Here is a 12052-nt window from a genome sequence, read left to right on the forward strand (position 1 = left end):
CTAATTGTGCTGCTGTCCTGGGGCTCTGTGGGGTGTGTTTGTGTTTGTGAACAGAGCCCCACGACCAGCTTGCTTAGGGGGACTCTTCTCCAGGTTCATCTCTCTGTAGGTGATGGCTTTGTTATGGAAGGTTTGGGAATCGCTTCCTTTTAGGTGGTTAAATAAAGGGTTATATATATATATATATAAATATGCCCGATAGTTTTTCATATTTTCTGGGTCAAGGTTTGGCTTTTTCAAGAGAGGCTTTATTACTGCCACTTTTAGTGAGTTTGGTACACATCCGGTGGATAGAGAGCCGTTTATTATGTTCAACATAGGAGGGCCAAGCACAGGAAGCAGCTCTTTCAGTAGTTTAGTTGGAATAGGGTCCAGTATGCAGCTTGAAGGTTTAGAGGCCATGATTATTTTCATCATTGTGTCAAGAGATATAGTACTAAAACACTTGAGTGTCTCTCTTGATCCTAGGTCCTGGGAGAGTTGTGCAGACTCAGGACAACTGAGCTTTGGAGGGATACACTGTCACGCCCTTAGAGTGTCGTTTTATTTCTCTATTTGGTTAGGTCAGGTTGTGATGTGGGGTGGGCATTCTATGTTTTGTATTTCTGTGTGTTTGGCCGAGCTGTCTATCGTTCTCTCTGATTGGGAATCATAATTAGGCAGCCTGTTTTTCCACCTCGGTTGTTGACTTTGTTTGATGCAGGTATAGCCATAGTCAGCTTCACGTTCATTTTGTTGTTCCCTTGTTTTGTTGGTGACTTTCTTAATAAAGGATAAATGTATGCTCACCACGCTGCACCTTGGTCCGGTCGTTTCCCTGACGACGGTCGTGACAGAACTACCCACCACAAACGGACCAAATGGCGTGGCCGGGAGGAGCAGCGTTTTCTGGAGGAATGGACATGGAAGGTGATCTTGGAAGGCAAGGGACCCTGGGCAAAGGCTGGAGAGTATCGGGGTATCGGGGTCCAAGGGAGGAGATAGAGGCGGCGAAAGCAGAGCGGTGACAGTACGAGGAGTTGGCACAAGAGAGAGGCAGCCCCAGACTGGTTGGAGACCTGAGCTAACTCCCCGTGCTTACCGTGGGGAGCATGTGACTGGTCAGGCACCGTGTTATGCAGTGATGCGCACGGTGTCTCCAGTGCGCACTCATAGCCCGGTGCGCTAAAGTTCATCCTCCCGCATCGGCCGGGCTAGAGTGGGCATCCGTCTCTACGGCCCAGGATATCCTGCGTCCTGTGCTAGCGCCCCGCATTTGCTGGGCGAAAGGAACCATCCAGCCAGGACGGGTTGTGCCGGCTCTATGCTCTATGCTTGAGACCTCCAGTGCTCATCCACGGCCCAGTGTATCCTGTGCCTGTTCCAAGAACCAAGCCTACAGAATGTCTCCCCAAGCCTGTTGAGTCCTGTGCCTGCTCCCAGAACCAGGCCTCCTGTATGTCTCCCCAGCCTGATGGGCGAAGCCTCCAGTGAAGCCTCCAGTGATGATGAATGGCTCGAAGCCTCCAGTTATGATCCATGGCACGAAGCCTCCAGCGTTGATCCGCGGTCCAGAGTGTGTCAAGTAATTATCTTGATCCGCGGTTCAGAGCCTCCAGCGACGGTCTCCAGTCCGAAGCCTCCAGCGACGGTCTCCAGTCCGGAGCATCCAGCAACGGTCTCCAGCGACGATCCCCAGACTGGCCCCGGACTGGGACCGTCGCTGGAGACCCTGGATTGGGGACCGTCGCTGGAGACCCCGGGCTGGGGACCGTCATTGGAGGTTCCGGACTGTGGCCCGTCGTTGGAGGTTCCGGACTGTGGCTCGTCGTTGGAGGTTCCGGACTGTGGCTCGTCGTTGGAGGTTCCGGACTGTGGCCCGTCGTTGGAGGTTCCGGACTGTGGCCCATCGTTGGAGGTTCCGGTCTGTGAACTGTCGCCGGACGCTCTGGACTGCCGAGGCGCACTGTAGACCTGGTGCGTGGTGCCGGCACTGGTGGTACTGGGCTGGTGACACGCACCTCAGGGCGAGTGCAGTGAGCAGGAATAGGACGTACTGGACTGTGGAGGCGCACTGGAGGTCTGGAATGTAGAGCTGACACAACCCGTCCTGGCTGGATGTTTATTTTCTGGCATAGGATGCACTGGGCTGTGCAGACTCACCGGAGACACTGTACGCAGAGCCAGCGCAGGATATCCTGGTCCAAGGAGGTACACTGGAGACCAGGAGCGCTGAGCCGGCACCCTCCTTCCTGGCTGGATGCCCATTCTAGCCCGGCCAATGCGAGGAGCTGGAATAGAGCTGGAATAGACTCATGCAATCTTCTCGTGTGCCCCCCCAATTTTTTTTATTGGGTCTGCCTCTCGGGCTTCCGTGCTAGCCGTGTACCCTCATATCGTCGCCGTTCCTCCTGTGCTATCTCCACCTGCCTCCATGGTAGGCGATCCTCTCCTGACAGTATCTCCACCTGCCTCCATGGTAGACGATCCTCTCCTGACAGTATCTCCACCTGCCTCCATGGTAGGCGATCCTCTCCTGATAGTATTTCCTCCCACGTCCAGGATCCTTTACCGTCCAGTATTTCGTCCCATGTCCGTGCTGTCTGCTCCATCAAACGCTGCTCCTCCTTTTCACGCTGCTTGGTCCTTTTAAGGTGGGTTATTCTGTCGTCGTATTGATGAGACCAAGACACAGCGTGATATGAATACATACTTCTATTAATAAAGAAAGAACACTAAACAAACTAACAAAAAACTAAATGAACGTGACGCTATAAACCGAGTGCTGACAGGCAACTACACATAGACAATAACCCACAAAACCAACATGGCAACCTAAATAGGATCCCCAATCAGAGACAACGATAAAAAGCTGCCTCTGATTGGGAACCAATTCAGGCCACCATAGACCTACATTTACCTAGACATTCCAAAACCCCATAGATATACAAAAATCATAGACAAGGCAAAAACACACACCCACCCTCGTCACACTCTGAACGAACCAAAATGATAAAGAAAACAAAGATAACTAAGGTTAAGGCGTGACACTCTCTCTATTGTGTTATTGACTGTATGTTTGTTTACTCCATCTGTAACACTGACATTCTCTCTATTGTGTTATTGACTGTATGTTTGTTTACTCCATGTGTAACTCTGTTGTTGTTGTGTCGCACTGCTTTGCTTTATCTTGGCCAGGTCGCAGTTGTAAATGAGAACTTGTTCTCAACTGGCCTACCTGGTTAAATAAAGGGTTATATATATAAATACCTGGTTAAATAAAGGGTTATATATATAAATACCTGGTTAAATAAAGGGTTATATATATAAATACCTGGTTAAATAAAGGGTTAGGGTTATATAATATATAAGTTCCTGGTTAAATAAAGGGTTATATATATAAATACCTGGTTAAATAAAGTATACAGCCTCTCTACTGTATATAGCCTCTCTACTGTATATAGCCTCTACTGTATATAGCCTCTCTACTCTATATAGCCTCTCTACTGTATATAGCCTCTCTACTGTATATAGCCTCTCTACTGTATGTAGCCTCTCTACTGTATACAGCCTCTCTACTGTATATAGCCTCACTACTGTTTATAGTCTCTCTACTGTATATAGTCTCTCTACTGTATATAGCCTCTCTACTGTATATAGCCTCTCTACTGTATATAGTCTCTCTACTGTATATAGTCTCTCTACTGTATATAGCCTCTCTACTGTATGTAGCCTCTCTACTGTATACAGCCTCTCTACTGTATATAGCCTCGCTACTGTTTATAGCCTCTCTACTATATATAGCATCTCTACTGTATGTAGCCTCTCTACTGTATATAGCCTCTCTACTGTATATAGCCTCTCTACTGTATACAGCCTCTCTACTGTATATAGCCTCGCTACTGTATACAGCCTCTCTACTGTATATAGCCTCTCTACTGTATACAGCCTCTCTACTGTATATAGCCTCGCTACTGTATATAGCCTCACTACTGTATATAGCCTCTCTACTGTATATAGCCTCTCTACTGTATATAGCCTCTCTACTGTATATAGCCTCTCTACTGTATATAGCCTCTCTACTGTATATAGCCTCTCTACTGTATATAGCCTCTCTACTGTATATAGCCTCACTACTGTATATAGCCTCTCTACTGTATATAGCCTCTCTACTGTATACAGCCTCTCTACTGTATATAGCCTCTCTACTGTATATAGCCTCTCTACTGTATATAGCCTCACTACTGTATATAGCCTCACTACTGTATATAGCCTCTCTACTGTATACAGCCTCTCTACTGTATATAGCCTCTCTACTGTATATAGCCTCACTACTGTATGTAGCCTCTCTACTGTATATAGCCTCTCTACTGTATACAGCCTCTCTACTGTATATAGCCTCTCTACTGTATACAGCCTCTCTACTGTATATAGCCTCTCTACTGTATACAGCCTCTCTACTGTATATAGCCTCTCTACTGTATATAACCTCGCTACTGTATATAGCCTCTCTACTGTATATAGCCTCGCTACTGTATATAACCTCTCTACTGTATATAGCCTCTACTGTATATAGCCTCTCTACTGTATATAGCCTCTCTACTGTATACAGCCTCTCTACTGTATATAGCCTCTCTACTGTATATAGCCTCTCTACTGTATACAGCCTCTCTACTGTATATAACCTTGCTACTGTATATAACCTCGCTACTGTATATAGCCTCTCTACTGTATATAGCCTCTCTACTGTATATAGCCTCTCTACTGTATATAGCCTCTCTACTGTATATAGCCTCGCTACTGTATATAGCCTCACTACTGTATATAGCCTCTCTACTGTATATAGCCTCTCTACTGTATATAGCCTCTCTACTGTATATAGCCTCGCTACTATATATAGCATCTCTACTGTATATAGCCTCTACTGTATATAGCCTCTCTACTGTATATAGCCTCTCTACTGTATATAGCCTCGCTACTGTTTATAGCCTCTCTACTGTATATAGTCTCTCTACTGTATATAGCCTCTCTACTGTTTATAGCCTCTCTACTGTTTATAGCCTCTCTACTGTATATAGTCTCTCTACTGTATATAGCCTCTCTACTGTATATAGCCTCTCTACTGTTTATAGCCTCTCTACTGTATATAGCCTCTCTACTGTATATAGTCTCTCTACTGTATATAGCCTCTCTACTGTATACAGCCTCTCTACTGTATATAACCTCTCTACTGTTTATAGCCTCTCTACTGTATATAGCCTCTCTACTGTATATAGCCTCTCTACTGTATACAGCCTCTCTACTGTATATAACCTCTCTACTGTTTATAGCCTCTCTACTGTATATAGCCTCTCTACTGTATATAGCCTCTCTACTGTATACAGCCTCTCTACTGTATATAACCTCTCTACTGTATATAGCCTCTCTACTGTTTATAGCCTCTCTACTGTATATAGCCTCTCTACTGTATATAGCCTCGCTACTGTATATAGCCTCACTACTGTATATAGCCTCTCTACTGTATATAGCCTCTCTACTGTATATAGCCTCTCTACTGTATATAGCCTCGCTACTATATATAGCATCTCTACTGTATATAGCCTCTCTACTGTATATAGCCTCTCTACTGTATATAGCCTCTCTACTGTATATAGCCTCGCTACTGTTTATAGCCTCTCTACTGTATATAGTCTCTCTACTGTATATAGCCTCTCTACTGTTTATAGCCTCTCTACTGTTTATAGCCTCTCTACTGTATATAGTCTCTCTACTGTATATAGCCTCTCTACTGTTTATAGCCTCTCTACTGTATATAGCCTCTCTACTGTATATAGTCTCTCTACTGTATATAGCCTCTCTACTGTATACAGCCTCTCTACTGTTTATAGCCTCTCTACTGTTTATAGCCTCTCTACTGTATATAGCCTCTCTACTGTATATAGCCTCTCTACTGTATACAGCCTCTCTACTGTATATAACCTTGCTACTGTATATAACCTCGCTACTGTATATAGCCTCTCTACTGTATATAGCCTCTCTACTGTATATAGCCTCTCTACTGTATATAGCCTCTCTACTGTATATAGCCTCGCTACTGTATATAGCCTCACTACTGTATATAGCCTCTCTACTGTATATAGCCTCTCTACTGTATATAGCCTCTCTACTGTATATAGCCTCGCTACTATATATAGCATCTCTACTGTATATAGCCTCTACTGTATATAGCCTCTCTACTGTATATAGCCTCTCTACTGTATATAGCCTCGCTACTGTTTATAGCCTCTCTACTGTATATAGTCTCTCTACTGTATATAGCCTCTCTACTGTTTATAGCCTCTCTACTGTTTATAGCCTCTCTACTGTATATAGTCTCTCTACTGTATATAGCCTCTCTACTGTATATAGCCTCTCTACTGTTTATAGCCTCTCTACTGTATATAGCCTCTCTACTGTATATAGTCTCTCTACTGTATATAGCCTCTCTACTGTATACAGCCTCTCTACTGTATATAACCTCTCTACTGTTTATAGCCTCTCTACTGTATATAGCCTCTCTACTGTATATAGCCTCTCTACTGTATACAGCCTCTCTACTGTATATAACCTCTCTACTGTTTATAGCCTCTCTACTGTATATAGCCTCTCTACTGTATATAGCCTCTCTACTGTATACAGCCTCTCTACTGTATATAACCTCTCTACTGTATATAGCCTCTCTACTGTTTATAGCCTCTCTACTGTATATAGCCTCTCTACTGTATATAGCCTCGCTACTGTATATAGCCTCACTACTGTATATAGCCTCTCTACTGTATATAGCCTCTCTACTGTATATAGCCTCTCTACTGTATATAGCCTCGCTACTATATATAGCATCTCTACTGTATATAGCCTCTCTACTGTATATAGCCTCTCTACTGTATATAGCCTCTCTACTGTATATAGCCTCGCTACTGTTTATAGCCTCTCTACTGTATATAGTCTCTCTACTGTATATAGCCTCTCTACTGTTTATAGCCTCTCTACTGTTTATAGCCTCTCTACTGTATATAGTCTCTCTACTGTATATAGCCTCTCTACTGTTTATAGCCTCTCTACTGTATATAGCCTCTCTACTGTATATAGTCTCTCTACTGTATATAGCCTCTCTACTGTATACAGCCTCTCTACTGTTTATAGCCTCTCTACTGTTTATAGCCTCTCTACTGTATATAGCCTCTCTACTGTATATAGCCTCTCTACTGTATACAGCCTCTCTACTGTATATAACCTCTCTACTGTTTATAGCCTCTCTACTGTATATAGCCTCTCTACTGTATACAGCCTCTCTACTGTATATAACCTCGCTACTGTATATAGCCTCTCTACTGTATATAGCCTCGCTACTGTATATAACCTCTCTACTGTATATAGCCTCTACTGTATATAGCCTCTCTACTGTATATAGCCTCTCTACTGTATACAGCCTCTCTACTGTATATAGCCTCTATACTGTATATAGCCTCTCTACTGTATACAGCCTCTCTACTGTATATAACCTTGCTACTGTATATAACCTCGCTACTGTATATAGCCTCTCTACTGTATATAGCCTCTCTACTGTATATAGCCTCTCTACTGTATATAGCCTCTCTACTGTATATAGCCTCGCTACTGTATATAGCCTCACTACTGTATATAGCCTCTCTACTGTATATAGCCTCTCTACTGTATATAGCCTCTCTACTGTATATAGCCTCGCTACTGTATATAGCCTCTCTACTGTATATAGCCTCTCTACTGTATATAGCCTCGCTACTGTTTATAGCCTCTCTACTGTATATAGTCTCTCTACTGTATATAGCCTCTCTACTGTTTATAGCCTCTCTACTGTTTATAGCCTCTCTACTGTATATAGTCTCTCTACTGTATATAGCCTCTCTACTGTATATAGCCTCTCTACTGTTTATAGCCTCTCTACTGTATATAGCCTCTCTACTGTATATAGTCTCTCTACTGTATATAGCCTCTCTACTGTATACAGCCTCTCTACTGTATATAACCTCTCTACTGTTTATAGCCTCTCTACTGTATATAGCCTCTCTACTGTATATAGCCTCTCTACTGTATACAGCCTCTCTACTGTATATAACCTCTCTACTGTAATAGCCTCTCTACTGTATATAGCCTCTCTACTGTATATAGCCTCTCTACTGTATATAGCCTCTCTACTGTATACAGCCTCTCTACTGTATATAACCTCTCTACTGTATATAGCCTCTCTACTGTTTATAGCCTCTCTACTGTTAATAGCCTCTCTACTGTATATAGCCTCTCTACTGTATATCGCCTCTCTACTGTATATAGCCTCTCTACTGTATATAGTCTCTCTACTGTATATAGCCTCTCTACTGTATACAGCCTCTCTACTGTATATAGTCTCTCTACTGTATATAGCCTCTCTACTGTTTATAGCCTCTCTACTGTATATAGCCTCTCTACTGTATATAGTCTCTCTACTGTATATAGCCTCTCTACTGTATATAGCCTCTCTACTGTATACAGCCTCTCTACTGTATATAACCTCTCTACTGTATATAGCCTCACTACTGTATATAGCCTCTCTACTGTATAGTCTCTCTACTGTATATAGCCTCTCTACTGTATATAGCCTCTCTACTGTATATAGCCTCTCTACTGTATATAACCTCTCTACTGTATATAACCTCTCTACTGTATATAGCCTCTCTACTGTATATAGCCTCTCTACTGTATATAACCTCTCTACTGTATATAGCCTCTACTGTATATAGCCTCTCTACTGTATATAACCTCTCTACTGTATATAACCTCTCTACTGTATATAGCCTCTCTACTGTATATAGCCTCTCTACTGTATATAACCTCTCTACTGTATATAACCTCTCTACTGTATATAGCCTGTCTACTGTATATAGCCTCTCTACTGTATATAGCCTCTCTACTGTATATAACCTCTCTACTGTATATAGCCTCTCTACTGTATATAGCCTCTCTACTGTATATAGCCTCTCTACTGTATATAGCCTCTCTACTGTATATAGCCTCTCTACTGTATATAGCCTCTCTACTGTATATAGTCTCTCTACTGTATATAACCTCTCTACTGTATACAGCCTCTCTACTGTATATAGCCTCTCTACTGTATACAGCCTCTCTACTGTATATAGCCTCTCTACTGTATATAGCCTCTCTACTGTATATAGTCTCTCTACTGTATATAGTCTCTCTACTGTATATAGCCTCTCTACTGTATATAGCCTCTCTACTGTATACAGCCTCTCTACTGTATATAACCTCTCTACTGTATATAGCCTCTCTACTGTATATAGCCTCACTACTGTATATAGCCTCTCTACTGTATATAGTCTCTCTACTGTATATAGCCTCTCTACTGTATATAGCCTCTCTACTGTATATAGCCTCTCTACTGTATATAACCTCTCTACTGTATATAACCTCTCTACTGTATATAGCCTCTCTACTGTATATAGCCTCTCTACTGTATATAACCTCTCTACTGTATATAACCTCTCTACTGTATATAGCCTGTCTACTGTATATAGCCTCTCTACTGTATATAGCCTCTCTACTGTATATAGCCTCTCTACTGTATATAGCCTCTCTACTGTATATAGCCTCTCTACTGTATATAGCCTCTCTACTGTATATAGCCTCTCTACTGTATATAGTCTCTCTACTGTATATAACCTCTCTACTGTATACAGCCTCTCTACTGTATATAGCCTCTCTACTGTATACAGCCTCTCTACTGTATATAGCCTCTCTACTGTATATAGCCTCTCTACTGTATATAGCCTCTCTACTGTATATAGCCTGTCTTTTTACTGTTGTTTTATTTCTTTACCTACCTATTGTTCACCTAATACCATTTTTGCACTATTGGTTAGAGCCTGTAAGTAAGCATTTCACTGTTTGTATTCGGCTCATGTGAAAAAAACCTTTGATTTGATTTGATATCAAACATCTCCAATCCAAAATTAAATCTAGAATCGGCCTCCTATTTCGCAACAAAGCCTCCTTCACTCATGCTGCCAAACATACCCTCGTAAAACTGACCATCCTACCAATCCTTGATTTCGGCGATGTCATTTATAAAATAGCCTCCAACACTCTACTCAGCAAATTGGATGCAGTCTATCACAGTGCCACGCGTTTTGTCACCAAAGCGCCATATACTACCCACCACTGCGACCTGTATGCTCTCGTTGGCTGGCACTCGCTTCATATTTGTCACCAAACCCACTGGCTCCAGGTCATCTATAAGTCTTTGCTAGGTAAAGCTCCGCCTTATCTCAGCTCACTGGTCACCATAGCAGCACCCATCTGTAGCACACGATCCAGCAGGTATATTTCACTGGTCATCCCCAACACCTCCTTTGGCCGCCTTTCCTTCCAGTTCGCTGCTGACTGGAACAATTGTGGAAAAATCACTGAAGCTGGAGACTCATATCTCCCTCACTATCTTTAAGCATCAGCTGTCAGAGCAGCTCACAGATGACTGCACCTGTACACAGGCCATCTGTAAATATTCCATCTGTACACAGCCCATCTGTAAACATCCCATCTGTAAACAGCCCATCTGTAAACAACCCATCTGTACACAGCCAATCTGTACACAGCCCATCTGTAAACTGCCCATCTGTAAACAACCCATCTGTAAACATCCCATCTGTACACAGCCCATCTGTACACAGCCCATCTGTAAACAGCCCATCTGTAAACAGCCCATCTGTAAACAGCCCATCTGTAAACAAACCATCTGTAAACAGCCCATCTGTAAACAACCCATCTGTAAACAGCCCATCTGTAAACAACCCATCTGTAAACAGCCCATCTGTAAACAGCCCATCTGTAAACAGCCCATCTGTACACCACCCATCTGTAAACAGCCCATCTGTAAACAACCCATCTGTAAACAGCCCATCTGTAAACAGCCCATCTGTACATAACCCATCTGTAAACAGCCCATCTGTAAACAGCCCATCTGTAAACAACCCATCTGTAAACAGCCCATCTGTAAACAGCCCATCTGTAAACAGCCCATCTGTAAACAACCCATCTGTAGACAACCCATCTGTAAACAGCCCATCTGTAAACAACCCATCTGTAAACAGCCCATCTGTAAACAACCCATCTGTAAACAGCCCATCTGTACTCAACCCATCTGTAAACAGCCCATCTGTAAACAACCCATCTGTAAACAACCCATCTGTAAACAACCCATCTGTAAACAGCCCATCTGTAAACAACCCATCTGTAAACAACCCATCTGTAAACCCCCCATCTGTAAACAACCCATCTGTAAACAACCCATCTGTAAACAACCCATCTGTAAACAACCCATCTGTAAACAGCCCATCTGTAAACAGCCCATCTGTAAACAACCCATCTGTAAACAACCCATCTGTACACAACCCATCTGTAAACAGCCCATCTGTAACACTGACACTCTCTCTATTGTGTTATTGACTGTATGTTTGTTTATTCCATGTGTAACTCTGTTGTTGTTTGTGTCTCACTGCTTTGCTTTATCTTGGCCAGGTCGCAGTTGTAAATGAGAACTTGTTCTCAACTTGCCTACCTGGTTAAATAAAGGTGTTCTCAACTAGCCTACCTGGTTAAATAAAGGTGTTCTCAACTGGCCTACCTGGTTAAATAAAGGTGTTCTCAACTGGCCTACCTGGTTAAATAAAGGTGTTCTCAACTGGCCTACCTGGTTAAATAAAGGTGTTCTCAACTGGCCTACCTGGTTAAATAAAGGTGTTCTCAACTGGCCTACCTGGTTAAATAAAGGTGCAATAATAAACAATTAGGGAGGTGTTCTTAATGTTTTGTTCACTCAGTATATAGCGTGTATTATTATTATTATTATTATTATTTTCCGCCGACGAATAAACGGTCACCAGTGCCGCTCTGCTCTTAAAGGCGATGCCCCTCCATATGTCCTCTGAGTTAGGAACAGCTGACTGCCAGGGCGCCTCCCCTTTAAAAATGAATGATGTGATTACATGTCGTCCCCTCTTCCTCT

Source organism: Oncorhynchus kisutch, linkage group LG9, assembly GCF_002021735.2.
Source record: "Oncorhynchus kisutch isolate 150728-3 linkage group LG9, Okis_V2, whole genome shotgun sequence".
In the NCBI taxonomy this organism is placed as follows: Eukaryota; Metazoa; Chordata; class Actinopteri; order Salmoniformes; family Salmonidae; genus Oncorhynchus; species Oncorhynchus kisutch.